Raw genomic sequence first — 19,392 nt, forward strand, 5'->3', positions numbered from 1 at the left:
CTGGGTGCTGCCACTGAGTCAGGTAGGGCTGTCTGAAGCGCAGCTGCTCTGGCTCAGGCTGTGGCATCCAACAAATATTCTAATTCCACCATAGGTTTCCTTTCGATAGGGCTTGCCTTCATATCAGCAGCCCTAAGGTGTTTGTTGGAACTAAAGGTCATTTTCCAGCTTATGCTTGCTGCTGAATAGTCAGCAGTCTGCATAGAATCCTGTTTCCCCCATGTTTCTCTAGTAATGTTTTCCCCTCTCTGCCCTGCCTCCACCAATGGGACTGACATGTTTTCTTCCAAGTAACCAGCATCCCTCTGCCACCAGCTTCTCATGCAAGTCCTGCGGTATTCCTCAAAAGCACAACACTGTCTCTTGCTGCAACCAAACCAGTCACTGCAAAAAACCAACTGTATGTCGGACAAGTCGTCAGCAAATATTGGGTAATGCTTATAGTGCCTCTGGCACTGCTGCACAGGGCAGTAAATCTCATCAGCACAGCCTGTCTCCCTAGAAGCTCTGGAAAGCATCGCTTCCTTCTCCTGTTGTAATTATCTTCCAGGGCTGAAGAACTTCACCTGATGTTCATGCACCCTTCTTGAAATGCTAACAGTAATGTCACTATTTCAATTACACTTTACTTTAGTCACTACTAAAATTCCACTTTAATATCCTTTGGATAGGTCTCACCAAGCTTGCTGCTACAGATGGACACAGCTATTCATCAGACAGCCTTTCTTCTTGTATCCTTTTCCCTGAGATCATCTTTATTGGAGGAAATACATTATTTACAGCAATGGGATAGCAGGGGGCTAGCAGGGTGTCTCTGCAAGCTGGATTGCTTCACCCATTCTGACCAACTGGTTTGCTTGGCAACCACATACAAAAGCAACGCAGGGAGCTGCCTTGGAGGAAAGTGGATGTCCTGTATGCCATGACCTGACGTTTTCCAGACAATGCCTCCATCTGGCAGCAAGCTGCACTCTTCTCCAATTCTTCAACCTCTTTGAGAGGTGGGTAATATAAACAGACTTGGATGTCCAAGAACAATTTGCCAGCTCTTCTCTGTATCTATTTCTTCATGGGCTTCGTAAAAATAAAACCCCATATTAACCCTCTTGCTACAGCCTGAAACTAGGATCTCAAAATGCATTTCCTCGCTCAAGCCTGTAAAGTCTTCCTTGTGTTAGAGCCCCTGCTTTCCACTTCGTCACCCTCTGAGCCTGTCCAGCTTTCTCTGCCCATCCTCTGTGCCTTGGGGAGCTGTGTGGTGGGACTGGCTGCAGACAGCACTGCTTTGCTCAGAGCCTGGTAGAACCAGCATTCACCAGCGGTCACCAAGGGCCCAGAAACACCCTGGTAAGGGGCATGATATGAGCACTATCAGCAAGATGCTGATTCTCGTGTAAGAAATTGGAATGATCATAGAGGGGGGGAAATGGCCAAGAGAGGCATGGCCTCACTCGTTACTAAAACCGAATTGACACAGTGCTTAACCTAATGTCTTGAGCTGGTCAGTATAAACTGACGCACGGCTTGTGCCTCCACTGCTTGTAAACTTGAGGTAGACTGGCTGTAGTTTTGTTGTGAATAGCTCAACGGTGCTACCTCATGGCCAGAGAGAGAACTACTTTGTCCTCCTGTTTCTTTAATTCTCCTGCAAGAGCCACGCAGGATTTCTCCTGCCACTGGTATGAGAGACTCTTGCTACAGGAGTCTTTTACTGCCGGACAAGCACATCCAAGTCCATCCAATATACCCAACTGGCTGCCAGTGCAGCTGCCCCTGCAAACACAGTGTTTTATATCGGGGAAAATAAAGAACAAGCCATAAAGAAACTGATCGAGACCTCTCAGTCAGTGGCTGGTGGAGGCCTGATTATTTTTGTTCTTTCCCCCATTGGATGCCACCTGTCTTTTTTTCCTTTCAGTGCTACCTGGAGAAGGATCAGGCATCAAAACACACTATAAAAGACTCATGATTCGGCCTGGAAACTTCTCATTCCCATTCACCAGCTTCTTTCCTGCCCCTCTGCAGAGTGTTTCTATGCTGCTAAATAAAAGAGGATTGGGGACCCTATCATGAGGCCACTGCCTTTTCCCTGCCTCATGTTCGGCAGGTTTAAGCCATGCTGGCTTCTTTCACTCTGTATCACACCCGCCCTGGGGTGGCACCTCTCTGACCCAAAGACATGTTTTTGTTTTGCTGTCTCCTTTCTGTGCAAAGGCTTAGAAGTAACCCAAGGTCTCACAGTGCAGCCCCAGCCATGTGCTTTTGCAGCCAGACACGGAAGGTGGGACTATATCCCCCCGTGCAACGCTTTTGTGAGCTGACTGCTGTTGCTGCAAAGAAAGAGATGCAAAGCCTGCGGCAGCCAGGAAATCATATAGAGTGAAGCCTGCTGTGGTTCCCCACCAACTGAGGCTGTCTGCAGATGCTCTGGGAGCAGCAGTCATCTGCCCTTCATCAAATTAACCATAGTGAGACCCCTGTCAAGAAAGTTTCTCTGGAGGGAGGCAGACAGGGTAACAGTTGTCCACTTCATGCACAAGAAGTTAGCTCTGCTTGCAAGAAGCTCCCCCAGTGGCTCTGTAGGAGAGTAGAGCAGCATATTGCAAAACAAGCCCCATACACACCATATTGGGCCTGATAAGGTGCAAGATTTTGGGGTCCAGGTGACACAGACGCATGAGAGAAAAATAGCCACCCTTTGGGGGAAGGATGTGATGTGACCAGTCTTCTGCAACTGGCGTCTTCCTGCTGCTTTCCTGTGGAGATGTGGCACACACACCTTGCTAGCTGAAATGACCTAGAGTGCAAACCTACAGACGGCCAGAGATGAATACCTGTAAGTATCTATTTGAAACTATTTGCCATGAGGGTTTGTCTACCATCACACAGGAGATGGGGAGCCACAATGCTTGTTGGCACTACCACCATCCTTGGAGCTCAGGTGGAGCACTCTCCTCATCTGATGGACTCTGAGTTTTCTATTGATCAGTCTTCTGGCTTGAGTCAAAAGTACATGCTGGTTCGGACCCGTCACTGCACTAACATCACTCTGCCTTCCTGAGCATCCCTCCCAGCAGAGGCATGGGCAGGAGGTGTTATGAATGGAAACAGGACTGGGGACAAGGCATCAAACTGAAATTGAAATCTGTTGCTTTTGGCAGTCGGTAAACAAGGGCTTGTGTTTGATGAAAGCTTCGTGGTATAACCCAAATGCAACAGACAGCCCTGGGGGCTGCTGGAGCAGCATCAGTGGAAGGGAGGATCCATGAAGGCTGAGGAAGAGCTGCCTCTCAGCTGAACATGAATGAAGGCTTATTCAGCTGAGGAAGGCTCCTCCCTTCCCTCTTTTGGGACCTCGAAGAAGTGTTCGGTGACTTACAGGAAGGTTTACACAATGTCCCAGTGCTGCTTGCTTCCTGGCCTTGGGGACACAGGGTTTCCAAGAATCCCGCGAGCTCGTGTGAGAGGCATGGAGACACTGCCTGGCAGGAGAGGTGCTGGCTCTGTGCATCCCCGCAGCCACTGGGATGAGGAGCCCGGCCAAAGTACTTTTTTGGCATATTTTTCTTTGAAAACACATTCAGTTTAAGTATAAATTTAAACTGACAAGTTTAAGTCACCGGGAAGCAACATGGTATTGCTCATGTGGGAGCTCTCGGCTGACATGTGGTGTGGAAAGTTTCAGTCTTCTGAGAGGATGGGTTTAATGTTAGCTTTGTCTTCATGCTACCTCCAGTATGTCTTTCCCAGAGACACAGTACAAGGTCTCCCCTAGTTCTGTAATTCCTTCAGCATTCCTCTCCTGAGGAGAGGAGATGCCATTGACAGGGACTTTTGTCAGTTTTTACGTGAAGAATCCTCTTGTAGGCTGCCTGTTCCTGAGCCTACTGATCTCTCTGGAGTTTCAAACTACTTCTCTGGGTATTTTTCATTGGCATACTTCCAAATTACAACAGTTTGAAACCTATTGCTCCACTCAGTGTATTAAATACTGTGATGGTTAAGGGGATGTGGATCATGCGAAGGAGTTTCTGAACCAGTCACAGGCAAACCTCACAAAATCTGCAGGTCCAAGGGGAAAAAACACTCCGTGCAAGCCTCTCCCCGTCCCCCCCGTGCCAGGATTCTCACTGCTGTAAGTGCTGCTGTTGTCTAATATCCATCTGGGCACATCTGGCTCTGCTCTTTCTACTCAGTCCCCTGGTTCCTGGTGTGGGTTTTCCTCCCAGGCTTGACGAGGTCTGGGTGTGGAAATGATTCTGGTCTTGTTCTTGTCTCCTCTTCTGGAGGGTCTTCATGGCAGCTTTGGACAGCCCTTTAGCAGAGACGGTTGCTCAACTTTAGCCACTTTTGTGAAAGCAACTGGGACAACTGTTTCCCTACATTGGAAGCAGGCAGCTGCCCTCTTCAGTGCTGGTGGCCACTCAAATTTAAGCCACTCAATCAAAGCTGAGACCATTTTTCTTCCTTCTCAAACTCCCTGTTCTACTGAGGGAGAGATGGAAGGCTCGCTGAGGCTTTCTATGAGATCACCTTGTTCCCAGCAGATAATACCTGGGTGGAAAATGCAGGTTCAAACCAGTTCAAAGATCCTAATGGTTTCTATGTAGAGAAACTCCCCTGTGGATTAGAAAATCAGTGACCAGGACTCTATGTTGTCCACAACCCACTGACTGGCTCAGCCGGTTTCTTCAGCATCAGTGCAGAGACTGCAGCTCTGCCATGGGCTCAGTGCTGGGCTTTTGTCTGTGCAAGGTCCTGAAGGCTGGTTGGGCAGGAGCCCTCTGTGTAGCTGTGTATCTTCATATGCACATCAAATATGAAAGAAACACTGAAAGTAAGAAGGCCACATTTGCCTGCAGCGTGTAAATGCTTTGTCTTGATAAAGGTCATTAATGTGCAGCAGATTTTATCAGGAGCAAGCTGTCTTCTGTGGAAAAGAATTGTTTTTCTTTCCCCAAATGCAATACTGAGCGAAATTCTCTCCATACCTGTGGGCTGGCAGTCACAGAGCACTGTGTCCCCTCCATCAGCATGGCTTTTGGGCCACTTGGCAGGCTTCAAGTCTGAACCCTTCTGAAAAAACATATGCAACACAGCTGATTTCCTCTGGGCTACACTAAGACAAGTGTCTTACAAAAGCCAACCTCCCAAATCCATATTTTTTGATGTCACCATCAGATTTGTTTTCCTGTTTATCTTCACTTATACTCACTATAGCAGCTTTTCTCATTGACATGTTCAACAGAAACAGGCAGCGGTCCAGGTTATGATGAGATGCTTTCAGGGAGCAGCCATGTTAACTGTGGAGCACTTCCTCAGCACCAGACATTCCTAACTAGCCTGCCTTAAAACAGTTAATTCTCAGGTAAAGCCCAAGGAAGCAGCCTGTGAGGGTCATCCATGGAAAGCACCTTCATGAATCTGTGTGTCACGGATGTGGCACCATCACTTGGTCACTCTTAGTGACCAGGTGAAGTGGTACCACGTGGGTGTAAGAAAGAGGAATAAGAGGTTTTAGTCAATGTAACTGTTCACCTTCTCCCTACATGAAAACTGAACCTGGTACATCTTCTGGCCTAGGCTGGGGAAAGACCAAAAGGAAGAGGAGCACCTCCATCTCCCCAGTCCCACACCCCACACCACCATCTCATTCTTTTTATAATGCTGTGGTGATAAAAGCAGCAGTTGCTTTGAGTTTAGACTTAGTTCAGCAAGAAAATGACATTTTATCAGGAAAGGCCTTTGTCTGTCATGCTGGTCCTAAACCATTTCATCAGACTTGTGTGCTTCTAGGGCAGAAAGGCAGTTGAAGGCTCTGTGCCTTGTACTGGTGAAAGACACAGTTTATAACCATAGGAAAACAAAGTTCATAGCATGCTGTAAGCTCGATGTGTCAGCTGATTGTTTTTGCAGAGCACAGTATTATTTCCTACTAAGGACAGAATCTCCTTTTTCTTCTGTCTATTCCACATTGTGTTAATTGCGCTTTGTTGTGTTGCACCCCTGCTGCTCTCTGGCCTGTACTCTTAGGTTCATTTATCCCTCTTGACAAAGAAACCAGGTTTGTGGCATGGAATATTTATTTGCAGCACCCTGATAACTGTGGTTTTCTGATATCTACACTGGTCTTGGGAGGGGAGAGAAAACTAATACCTATGGGGTGAAATCATGGCTCAGTGGAAGGCAATGGCAGAGTTCCCACTGGCTTTGCTATGGCCAGAGTTTCACCCCGTGAGTGCCTGGGGAGCTAAATGTCATCACCATCCTGTTTCCTCTAACTGTCTGCCTTGACCCTGAATCAGGAGCCCACAAAAACGCCTCTCAGCTGCTGCCTCTGTACAGCCTCAAAAGAAAAGAAAAAGATCTGGTGGTCCCTCTGGAGCCAGACTGCTCTCCTATGTAAACCCTCAGCTATTGCTTTTGTTTCTCATTGTCCCCTAATTCGTCATACCAGCATTGCTGGGCTTGGTGCAGAGGGGCTGCAGCATCCTCAGGACCTGCTGGCTGCTGTGCCGGTGTGGAGCTGCTGGGCACAGGCATGGAACCAAGCCTGCAAACCCAGTCTGCTCATGTTTAAGTCAGCTGTGCTGAACGTGTGGTCAGGAGGGTGCATCTACAGACACTTGATCCCTAAATTGCTTTTTGCAGCTTATGTTTTCTCGAGATGCCCCTGGCTGCCAAAACCTTTTGTCCTTGTGTCTGGGACTCTGGTTTAACTAAGCCTGCTGTACCTGGAGGCAGTGTCAGGCCTCTGCCAGGAACCCTGACCCCCTGTGCATCCCCAGGAGCTGGGCTATGTGCAAGAGATCCATCTCAGGTCTGCAGCGGGCCAGGTTTCGGCCTGAGATGCTGGGTACACCTCCCAGTGTGGTATGTGGTGCCCAAGTCTTCAGCTTCCCAGTCCTTCACCTGGGACAGTTTGTGAGACATAGATCAAAGGACAGTTTGGGAGAGCTGACACCCTCTCTAGCCAGCTATTTTAGTACCTTTGGTAAGATTGTAGCTGTTCATCCTCTTGTAGGAAACGGTTTTGTGATCAGCTCAAGCAAGTTTGCATGGCTGCTGAAGGTGCACATTATTGAATTGCTGTGGTACACAGGGATTGCATCCACCTCATTCATAAAGCTTATTACCCCACCTTTAGATGACAGCCGTTACATTTGGTCTCTGTTTATCCTTGCATTGTGATGCTCCAGGCATCCCGTCTGCTGCAAAACTCAGGGGTTTACCTTTGCTTTGTGATACTGATGAAGAGAAGGACTGCTCATGAGCAGGCTGTCTTTTTGCAATGCCACTGAAGGGTCAGTCCCCCCCATAAAAAGTTTTCCTCTCCTGGACCTGGGGCTTGTGAGGCTGAATGTTGAAGTCAGGCAAAGTCTACCAAACCCACAATGAGATGAGCAGTTCCCTCAGTACAGGGGCAGCAGCCCAGAGGCAAAGGGAAGTATGCGATGGTTCCCATCAGCATAAGCCCTCACTTAGATCAGTTTAAAGCAACCAGAAAACTACACCTTCTGCAGTAAACAGTCTGGAGTTTCATCACAGAAGAGATTACTTAGGAACTGGGGACTGTCCATGCCCAGGACAAGGTGATGCCCAACCATCACCACATCTGCGGGCTAGAGCCAAGACCCATGGCTTCCCTTCACACACCCATGCTTCATGGCTGACAGGTCCTGTGTGTGGGCACACCTGCAAAGCCACCTTTAACCATACAGGCCACATGGGCACTTACTGCTGGGGAACAGCTTTAGCTGGCACCTGAAACACATGGGTGAGCTCACTACCTAACTCAGGCTCACAGGGCCCCATCTTTTCCTCCTGTGCTTTCTTCAGCAGATGTTTTCTTACAGCAGCCTCAGAGTACTGAGACACAATGAGGTAAGAGATGGCTTGCGTGGCTCTGCTCACTGGAAAACGTGAGGTTAAATACTGTGAGCTCCTGGCCAAAGCAAACCAGAATGTCCTCCGGGACTGATCCTGCCCTCACTGAAGTCAATGGGAATTCTGTCTGATTTTGCTGGCTGTTGTGAGTTATTATCTAAATTATTGCATCGCTTTGGGATTGAATTTACCATCTCTATAAAGAATTTATTACCTTGTGCTGGACTGACAGCAACTGTATTTTCTATATTGTGTACTATTGCACTGGTAGACTTGTAAAATTACAAGCTGACATCCCTTGTGTACAGGGACATCTTACTATTTATTACCATGAAGTCAGGATTCCAGCCACATTTTTAGCTCTGAGGATGGGAAGAATGATCACAAATTGCAGCTCAAGTCTTACTGGATAAGACTCTACCAGCCTGGACGTTGTCGTAACATGGAACACAGAGATTTGTATAAACCGGCTCATCCCAATGGCTGGTATCAAGGTGGGAACCACATGGGAAAGAAGCCACTGAAGGGGAAGGTACCTGACTGCTTTGTGACCGGACTTTGCAGTTTGGCATTGTTCTTGTCCTCACCGTTTCCCAGAAATAAAGCATACTGATCTGGGAGGGCTCATGTCCAGGACTTCCAATTTCTATATAGAGAAACGTAATAGAAAAATGAGCTACAGACATCTACTCCTTTACTGTGCTCTTGCTGAAAATTATCTCTTACATGCTCCTTTAACCTCTGACATTGAAAGGCCCGATTCAAAAACCTCAGTGAGACAATTCTGGGGAATTTCAGTTTGAAAAAGGCTCCTAGCAAGTGTGCAACCTCCTTGGAAAGGCTGTGTAGCAATCTATCATTGTATCTGAATGAGGTTATCCCACAGGGTACTCTGGGATTGTGGCCCATGCTGGGCAGGACCCAAAACCAAAGCACCTCCTGAGACTGTGAATCTCCCATACAGTACCTCTGCTTGTGGATGTTTAGTTTTTGTGTTATTTGCTCATGTTTTGGCACTGCTGCCAAAGCTTCCCTGGCCTTTGAAATGTGAAGGTGCGTGCCACCCGAACAACAAATCAGTAAGCTGAGATTTGTCATGAGCGAGGCTTGTCTGCAACTGCCTCCTGGCAACCATTTAAATGAATCTCTTCTAACACTTACGTCATTCTCTTTACACAGTCCAGAAAAATGCACACAAACAGAAGAAGGTGACGCCTTCAGCAGCTTTGCACCCAACATTACCTCTGTGTGTTGGGAAATCCTGTCACAAAGCTAAGGCCTGGAGGGCTTTCAGAGAAAGATAGCCCTCTGAGTGGGTTATTTATAAGAGTACTAGTCTGGGAGAAGGGCACGGAGGAACATGGGTTGAAATGACTATGCCAAGGGCATCAATGTTGTGTTTTCCTCAACTTACAGCTCTTCACTCTCTGGCCCACAAAGTCCCCTGGAGCCCCTGCACCTCTGAAGGTCCAGTGCCTTTTGGTGTGGTGTGGGCAGCAGGGATGTGTGTGTGCATGTTTGTGTGCATGTGTCCTTCCAACCTCAGCAAGACCGTCACTTTGCACTCATTTTGTCTGCCCCCTGCCCTGCTGCCCTGGCTCCTGGTGGAGGCATGCCACCAACCCAACACCTCCTCACACTTCTAGCTGGCTGTAATGTCAGGACTCATGGGAGACCTTGCTGCTCACCTGTATGTCCAAGAGCACTTTAGGGGTGCCAGTAGTTCAGCTCTGTAACTTGGAAACACTGCTGCTCGCCGCTTGGGACCTCAGAAGTTGCTTTCCCCCAGTCTCAAGAAGTACCAGGCATCAAAAAGAGCAAGTAACATAAGAATCAGGTGGGCATCAGTCCCTGATTGATGTGGATGACACCAGGCACTTGCAGGATACCTCTTTCCTGGTGGTTAAGTGCTTGCAACACCAAGCAGGACACAGGTGGAGAAGGAACTTGCATCCAGATCTAGCAAAAGAAGATATTTCTTGACAGAAATAAGGCTCAGGCTCAGCAAATGTATTCTGATTTTCAGTTTCTGTGATTATGGACAAAGTCTCTTCAAATGATCACATCAGCTGGAGCATGCAACGCTTTCCAGGAAGGGTTTCATGCTGCAATTTTTGGCTCCTTCAAAGAGAAAGCTGGCTGGGTTCAAGCTCCCCCAGGTTAGGAAGTGTTTTGCATATAGTACTTCAAACCAAAATTGCTGCTTTACACGCCACTTCACAGTTCAGTCTGGCAGGGATCTGCCAGATCTTCGGCCTTTGGAGTCTTGCTGCTTTAAAAATCAAGCTCATCACAGTCAAGCAAGTATTCAAGCTGGACTTTGATGAGCTGCAGAAGAAATGAAGTTGTGGAAGGAAAACCTCGAGCACGAAGAGCATTCGAGTACAAGACAGTTTCCAAAAGTCTCCTACAACAGGATGAGCCAAACTGGAAAATTGTGATGTCATTTTCTGTTGACCCCCCCACCCAAGCTCAACACTGTTTGGGCCACAGCCTTTAATCTGGCCCAGCTACACTTATTACTCTTGAAAAATAAGATAAAGTGTTCTAAGAGAGTTTTAAATCAGCTTCAGAGTGACTCAAATTCAGCAGAAGCGTGCCACTTTATGCTTAAAGAAAATGCTTTATCCTTAATTTGCCCTGCAACATTCAAATCCACAAAATGAGGTGCTATTCACACCACCAGCCCAGCACGCCTCTTCTGGGCCAGGGCCAGAAGCAGATCCAGGTTTCCATGGGTGGAGGCAGGGACCAGCATTTTGCGTCTTCAGTGTCTGTGCAGAGGCCAAGGGGAAGCATGGAGGGAACAATCTGTGGTTGCATCTCCTTTTGAGAAGGCAGCCAGAAGGCGGGCAACCTACCCAGAGGGACAGGAGTGGCATCGTGGCATATTCCCCAGCCTTGTAGTGCCCACCAGCTTCTTTTCAGCAATGTTGGGCAGCCTTGCCCCTTCAAGGCTCTCCACGGATTTGCACAGTTGTTGGGACCAGGTTCCTTTCTCCCATTAGGTTTACTTTTAACCCTTCCTTTCCTCAGTACCTTAGAAGGAATTGTGATAATGTCTTTATTTACATCTCTTTCCTTTTTAATTTTTTTATGTAATTCCTATCTCTTCTCCTTCTTTCCTCTCCTCTTGAACACAAACACTCTCTTTGCTGCAGTAGCACTCAGTGCTGCCTGTTTGCTGCACTTCAGTGTGGTGTCACAGAAACCCCAAGGGACAGGTAGCATGACAGCACCTATTCAGCAGATCTAGGGCCGTGTGTACTCAAAGACACCATGGTGCAGCTTCATGATGCAATTGAGCTATAACCTCTTTCTCTCTCTCTGTGCATAGAATCTATATGATGACAAAAGGAGGCACCTTAATGCTCTGTCTAGTCCCCAGCCATTTGAACACCCTTCTTTCACTCATCTTCTGCCACATGCCAGCTGTTCTGTTAGAAACATCGGTGCTGGCATTAAAGAAAGGGAAAACCCTACACAGCCAGAGGTAAAGCAGCGTGTTGGGGGATGTCTTTTGGCTGCATGTAGACTTAGGGTGGCCTGAGGCAGCCCTTGCAGGGCAGCCCAAGTCAGGACAGAGCTACAACTCTGCAGTGCCCAAATACTCACAGGATCTTCTTCCCCGGCACCCCACTCCTATGGATGCCACTGGTAATATGGTGGAGATGGGCACCAGGAGTAAACCTGGCTGTAGCCTCAGTGCTTTATGGACAGCCTGTCCCCATGGCACCCCGCAACCATCCTCGGCTGCCTTAGACTGAGGCACTGAAGTGTAGCCACTTTAAACCAAGATGTCTGCACTGGAGAAACGTTGGATGAAGTGCTGATTTCTGAAACAGGAAGGTATTTAATGAATTACGCCTCTTTCCCTCCCAAGCAAATATCAGTGTTTGGAATGGCTGTGAGAAGACAAGCTGTAAACAACCCCCAAGCAGCCTGGCACAAGCTGGGCACAGGGACATGGAAACAATCGCTGTGATGCTCTGCTTAGCAGACGTGGCTAATCACTCTCATATTTTTCCCTCTAGGCACAGGCATCCCAGAGATTCCTATGAAGGCTGTTTTACAGGCTCCCTGAGGGGTAATTAGCAGCAATAAAAACATTTGCAAAATTGCTGGCTGGTTAATAGCATACACAACATAGGAGAGCTTTGAGTCCCAGCATCAGCCACGGTGAGGCATGAAATGCCTCCAGACCCATAAGCAGTCCAAACCAAAAGCCTGTGTTTTGCCTCTCCAGCATACAGCAGCAGCAGTCTGGGACATGGAGGGGAGGCATTGCTTCAGGCAGGACAGAAACATAAAACCCAAATATTGTGTTTAACCACTATCCAAGTGAAAGAAAAAGAAATCTCCCTTGTGTGAACTGAATTTAGAGCTCTGCTCCTACACAGGGATGGCTAGAGCCAGAAGGAGACATCATATTGTATCTTCACTTACAAACCTTGAGAAGTGTTTGCAGGGGAAAGAAGCTTAGTGTGATGGTGTCCTACTGACCAAGCTCGTGTCCTCTCCTGAACCCTTCAAGTGCCTCTTTGTGTTTGAATTTCAAAGCGCTGCCGTTCTCCTCAGAGGTTTCTTCAACGAGCCAGAGGGAAAAGGCTTGAAAGGGGTGGGAGGGGAAGGATGTGCCAAAGGCTCTCTCACTGAGTCTTACACATGCAAAGCTTCCAGCCCACCTACATCCCTGTGCCTGTGTTTCTCAGGATTCACTTCCTTCAGCCCTTGGGAACAGCATGTTCTTCCTTCCAAACTGATAGAAAGAAAGAGCAAAAGGTAACCGCATGAACTATATATAGAATAACCAGAGATCTAGGGCTGGCAGAGACTAATGTGCAAGAGTCAAGAGACAGGGTAACTGGTGAACCCACCTGAGCTCCAGGTTCTTGTTGCACTTTCCAGTGATTTTGGACCTTGCACTTAGCAAAGCAGACGGCTTTGAAATGGCTTGCTACATGTTATGGACAACAAGATACTGCTGTCAGCCTGGCAGTGAAGTAATATGCAAGTATGGTGACTGATAGTGAAATAGACTTTGTTTCTAAAGGGTTAGAAGATCTTTTCCTTTTAACGTTGGTTTGAACCACAACATGGTTAAAAACAGCTACATTAACAGCTGGACATGACCAGTACATTAGCGTTGGCTGAGAGTTGGTAAGCTGGTCAGTCATGTATCCTCTGGAATCGAAGTCCATGTGAGAAATTCATAGAGCACTACAATAATAGTCTTCTATAATTCAATTGGAGCATCACATAATGTTATGCTTAAAGACCTTTTTCTCTGGATACTTCATTTCTGCATTGTTCTTCACATCTGTTAATGTTTTACATATAAGGAAAAAAGAGGTTTCAGCAATAAGTTGCAAATTTTCTGTGATTAGAAAATATTTGTCCATAAAATCATCACCAAAATCATCCTCCTTTCAGTAACAAGTATCTCACTGTAAAACTGACTTCTGGAAAAGCTCGGAAGGATATTGTGAAGCTTTTAATGAGATAATGTGCAGAAGCATAGGGTCTTCGGCTCCTGCATGTGTTCTGTATGAATAAAAGAATTCATTTAAATTCCTTCCATTAGAGGCAAGAGCTAGTTTTAAAACAGGCATTTTTTTTAACCTGGTCTATTAATAGTATTCAATATTAAATTACCCTCAAAGACTGCAAAATTATAGAGGAGATGTTTGGGGGTTTTTTTTGAGAAGAGATACAATGCCTGAGTAATTTTCACAATAGTGCTCTGGATGGAAATACATTTCTGCAAGGAAAATATTTAGACAAATGAATTGGTCTGAGTTACTTGGCTTAAATTCCAGAATAGTATTCCTACTCGAGTACTTTAAGAGCTTTGATGGGTTTCTGGTCGGCATTAAATGCAAAACTTCAGATGGGCTGTGAATGGAAGAATGGAAGTGGGCAGAACCAGTTCTAAGCACTGACTGCAAGGCTGCTACCTTTCTTTGGACCATTATTGGCAAGATTTGTTTCTACAGAGATATTTATGACAGCAGATCAAATCTTGCTTTATTGAGCTGACACTATGCCATCTAGCTGTAGCAAATGTATTTCACATGTTTGGCGTTTGAAATGTTTCTAGCTTTACTCTGCCCTGGCTTTGGAAGACACTGGACCTGACACTAGGGAGAAAGAGCTTTCCTTGGGACGGCCAAGAGTGTGTCATGGAGTCATAGAATGGTTTGGGTTGGAATGGACCTTAAAGACCATCTGGTTCTAACCCGCCTGGCATGAGCAGGGACACCTTCTGCTAGACCCAGTTGCTCAAGGCCCTGTCCAAACTGGCTTTGAACACAACCAGGGGTGAAGCAGTCCATCACTGTCCTGTGCAAAGTGCATAACCATGGAAGATGCAAAGTTATGGGGTCTGTGGCAAGGATATCGGGGATTTAAGGACCCTGAAGAGCCCTTAGCAGCCAGGCAGCTTTGGACGCTCAAAGAGGGACATGCTTTGAGCTCTCCCCTCCCTCCTCTCTTCTGCTCTAGAAGCCAAGCATGCATGACAGGGCTAATGCAGTGTGCAAGAGCATCTGCGGAAATGAAACAATGAAATGCCTGTTTGATGAGGGATCAGAACATAATAAATGTAGGTAGGTCAAGAAGCGCTGCCAGAAAGACCCAAGAGCACAGTGTTATTGAATACAAACCACCACCAAAGCTCTGCAATGCCTGATACGCTCATATGACAAGAAAGTAGTTGCTACTTGGCAATGTCAGAGCTTGGAAGCTGTCGGGTGATGGCCTGTTTTCCCAAAGTTTTTTCTCATGGAGGGATGCAAGCCATTCTCATAAAGCTAACCCCTGCAAGCCAGCCCAGAGCCCTGGAAGCCAAACCCTACTTGAATTCCTTGTGATTGTAATGTGAAAGAACAAAGGGCTATATCCTGCCATTCATACTTTTTCAGGGTTCTTAATGGGCATAGCTTGGAGACCCAGATACAGATCAATGGCAGGATACAGTCATAATGACCCAAACTGAGCTAAAGGAACAGTGTCTTCCTATTTCAGCTTAATATGATGCAGCACTTGCACATAATGGAGACCAGATTTTTCATTTGAACAAGTCATCCAAATATCTGTTGCATCCCTATGAAGGAAGGCTTGAATAGCAAATTCCAAACCTAACACTTCAATAAATCAAGCAAATTTGTTACACTGAACCACACTGAGACGTATCTGCAGATCCTGTTAGTTCGGCCTTTGCAGGTAGAGTATGCTGACTGAGACCACACCTGGAGTTGGTACCAAGAGAATGAGCCACCTTAAAGGATGGTGGATGGTGATGGATACTTCTCCACAGCACTCATCACCAACTTTGCCATGTCCTTCTGTTTGTGCAGGACAATATATGTGTGATGAAACTGTATTTTAGAGCTCAACAGCTGAATATTCAAGTCACCGAATATTTAACCTGTATTTATAGTGTGTGCATTACTGCATGGATCAGTAAAAAGAAAAGGTTTCAGCTGAACAATATTTTTAGAAGCTAGCTTATTCTTTTGCCAGTGGTTATTAGTCCAAACAACTCATGACAGTTTTATTTCTCTTTAAACTTTTTCTCCCTCTCAGTTGGAGGTAGCATTTCAAAATATCTGGAAGGTTGCTATTTGTTTTTCTTCCCCAAATCTCCACAAAGATGTTGTGGATAACCACAAAAGTGTCATCCACATTCCTTTATGGTAGTGCATGGTGATATGATTTATTCAAAACCAAAGTGTACTTTAAGCATGTGCCAACCCAAAGCGCACCAGATCCCAGAACAGAGCCCTGGAGAATCCACCTAGACAGTTGACAAACCTGGCTCGGAAAAGCAACCTCTACACTGTCCAAGAGTAACAGGGTATATGACAGTGCTGCTAAAAACCTAGGAGGTTAACGCAAACCAACCAGGCCATCTGGGGCTGTTTAGCTGTTCTTGCAGTGTGATACCATAACTTGGCGTGAAGGGTTGGAGCCTTAAGCAAAATCAGACATGACAAAATCTTCTGAGCTGAGTCAGAAACAATAATCATTCTTTTCACTGCAAAGAAGCAGAAATCACTGACTTTTGCGTTATCTGAGGGCCATCTGACAGATAGGAATGGCTGGGCAGCAGTGCCTTTTGCCTACTGATCACCTTGAAAATGTAACAATGCTGAGAAAAGAAGGGCTCGTTAGGCTTTATTGCATAGTAAACGTTTACAGTGTCAGTCCTTGTTCCAGTAAATGAGGCCGCATCTACATCTACAGTGAAAGCCAGCTACTGAAGCAGCAATGGGTGAGGATGGGCTCCCACCTCCTGCTGCTGCTCTTCAGGGATGTGATGTGCTTCCCAGACAGACCTGCCCTCTCCCAGGAGAAGCTTGCAAAGATGAAGTTGCCCTGAGATGGAATACATAATATTGTCTTTTTCAGTCTTTTCCCTTTATTAAGGCAAACTGAATTAGGAATCAGTGTATGTCCTGGAGAGGAATAACTTCCTTCTACTTGTTAGGATGAGCCAAACTTGATCCTGGTGTGACACAGAGAAATGGGGAGTGGGAGCCCAGCTGTTGTAACTACAGATCAGTGGGTGCACAACTGTTGTAGGCTTTCCCCCCACCAGTGGCACTACACAAACGGAAATATCAGTGGCATTAGCAGGGGCAGAAATGTGGGGACCAGAAAACCAATGTGACACACTCTCCAGAACATGAGATGATAGTTCCTGCAAACTGGGTCTGCTGTGATGGTCTGTGCCTGAGGGAATAAAGATGCTTGAGATGATGCAGTGAGGTAGCCTGAGGTAAAACTGAATATGGTTTTTAATGGGTTCCTAAAAGATAAGGGTTAGGAACCCCAGGAGAAAGCAGAGTGGAGCTGAACCCTTGCATGTTAAACTGAGTGTAGCTGGAAGCTGCCTCATGGGAGGAAGAGCAAACCTAATTCTTCCTTTATGCATTGCTTCTCTAATGTTTTTGCGGATGCTTCCTGAAAACGCTGCCCTGTAAAGGCTGTCATTAAAGGATAATTTTTATGGTAGGTTTAAATGTAGGTAAGTTCAGGTGAGCTTGTGGGAACAGTAGAATCCTGCTACCCAGAAGAGGTGTAAGTCCTGCCTCCACATCTCTGGAGGTTGCTTGTGAGGCTCTTGTGAGGCTGCCAACTTCCTTGTCACCTGGGGCATAAGGGTGATGTCCTGCTTTGGTAACATTTCTACTCTCAGTCTGTGGGATGCACATGACTGCCTGCAATGCAGGATAATGATGCTTTGAGGCATTTTGGTTTTGGTATTTTTTGCAGCTGATGCCCTCGTGTCACAGAGCCCCAGGCTTGCGTAGGCTGAGCTGTGCAAATATTCAAGCAGTGACCTAAATTTTGTGATTTAGGACTGCTTGGTGGTGGTGGAAGGGAAAGTAAGAATGTGCAATTCTGTGATTGCTGAGACAGACGTGCTCCTGTAGCCACAGTTCACTTTTGAGTTTGAGGGGTTACTGAGAAATTAGCCACCTGGAAAGTAATAAGAGGGGAAAAAAGTCCCAGAAAGAACCCAAGCTGGTTCTGGGAGGAGAGCAAACAGAATGTGGTCTACTGTATTGGTTTCTTTTTTTCCTTGTTTGGTGAGTTCAAATCCCACTCCACTAACCCAGCCTCTGCCCCATCCTCTGCACCTGCTTTTCTTTGAATTTGTTTTATTTTTATGGCTATATTATCTATATTTATCTGTTATTACCTATCCCATATGCAATTGGCATTATTTCCAAGAAATAAAAACACAAAGCCCAAGAAGAGTGAAGAGAACTACAACTCCAAAATTGAAAGAGCCAAAGGAATACCACTGTGTCTTTCCCAAGAGTCCCAACCTCTTCCTAGTTCCTTCCTATGCCACCTGTACCTGCTCGGGTCACCTTCTCAGCTGCCCTGCCTGACACCATGCACACCCTGGCTGCTGCAGCATGGGGCTGGTAAGGATGGAGCTCTCTCTGGTTCCCTTTCACAATAGCTATTATTTGAATGCTTCTCCCGTACATGGTTGCTGATTTCATAAGCCTGTGCTATGAGCAGACTTGCTCACCCAAAATTGGCAGAGAAGGTTAAAGACAGAGGCAGGCAGTATGGCTGCACAGGTCACATTGCATTTGGAAATCAGGCTAATATGTACTGTAACTTTTGTGTGTGTCTAAGAGCTTTTGTCTTTGAATAACTGCTGTTCCAGAACTCTGTTTTCTTTGGCTGCTTTAATTATAACGTTTCAGATTTTTCTTCCCCTTGTTTGACTCCTCCAGTTACTGTACTTGCTGGATTTCCTCAAGCATGCAGGAGTGCATTTGCTAGCTGCACAATGACTGTCTACTGAATGAGCAATTACACTTCTTTTGTAAACGTGTCTTATCATTAGGAGCCAAACCGTTGGATAAGTGCAGGGTTGGGCTGCGCAGGTTTACTCAGACAGGCAGATTTCTCTTTAGCACTCTTTGGTACAGGGCTATGCATCTGAAATGACAAGCAGAAAGTGCAACGAGAGAATTCAAACCATGTCTACTTCCACTTAAATCGTGCAGTCCCTGCACAGTGAATGTATTCCAGTCTGAGCTGGAGAATAGTGACCGGTGAGAGGCCACCTATTTATTTTCTTCTCAAAGAGATAAAGAGTGTGTCACACTCTGTGCTGCAGATGCACCACCAAGACAGATGCAGACTGAAAGAGATTATCTCCCCCTTTAACTGCCATTAAATTTGTGGAACAAGATCAGATTGTGAGATCAAAACCTGCATTCAGTCTTATAACCTGAAAGTTAACACAAGGCAAAATCCCAGAGTCATGAGCCCCGAAAGAAATTAGAGTAGAATAGAATAATTTTAGTTGGAAGGGACCTACAGCAATCATCTAGTCCTACTGCATGGCCACTTCAGGGCTGACCAAGTTAAAGTATGATATTAAGGGCATTGTCTTAAGCACTGACAGGCTCGGGACATCAGCTGCCTCTCTAGGAAGTCTGTTCCAGGGTTTGGCCACTCCCTCAGTAAAGAAATGCTTTCTAATGTCCAGTCTGAATCTCCTCTGACACAGCTTGCAACCTATCACTGGATCCCAAGGAGAGTTGATCAGAACCGCTCTCACCACTTCCCCTCTTCAGGAACTGGGGAGAATAATGAGGTCTTGGAAGGCAGCAAAGCCTTGGGGTATCTAGACATGGAACAGAAACAAGTGACTCAATACAAGACTTTGATGTGCTGCAGTATCAGAAATACAAGCCAGGCACTGGTGTCCCTCGAACACGCTTGTCCAAGAATTGGGGTGTAGCTCCCCTCCTTTGTGAAATGATTCTGCAGCAACAGCTCCAGTGGAGGCATTTCGTGGTTAGACTGGGCTGACTGAGAGGGTGGCTGTGAAGAGTCACTACATGTGGGAGGAGCTGGTGCTGTTTCGATACTAGAAATCCTCATGAAGAAAAGCAATGGCTTTTTATGTTTCCTGTCTGATAATGAGATACAACTGCACCTCTGAAATGGAGTCTGACTCTGAGA

The sequence above is a fragment of the Neopsephotus bourkii genome, unplaced genomic scaffold (genome assembly GCF_033783945.1).
Source record: "Neopsephotus bourkii isolate Nb327-2 ecotype Australia unplaced genomic scaffold, CSIRO-AGI_Nbou_v1 NB_1760, whole genome shotgun sequence".
In the NCBI taxonomy this organism is placed as follows: Eukaryota; Metazoa; Chordata; class Aves; order Psittaciformes; family Psittacidae; genus Neopsephotus; species Neopsephotus bourkii.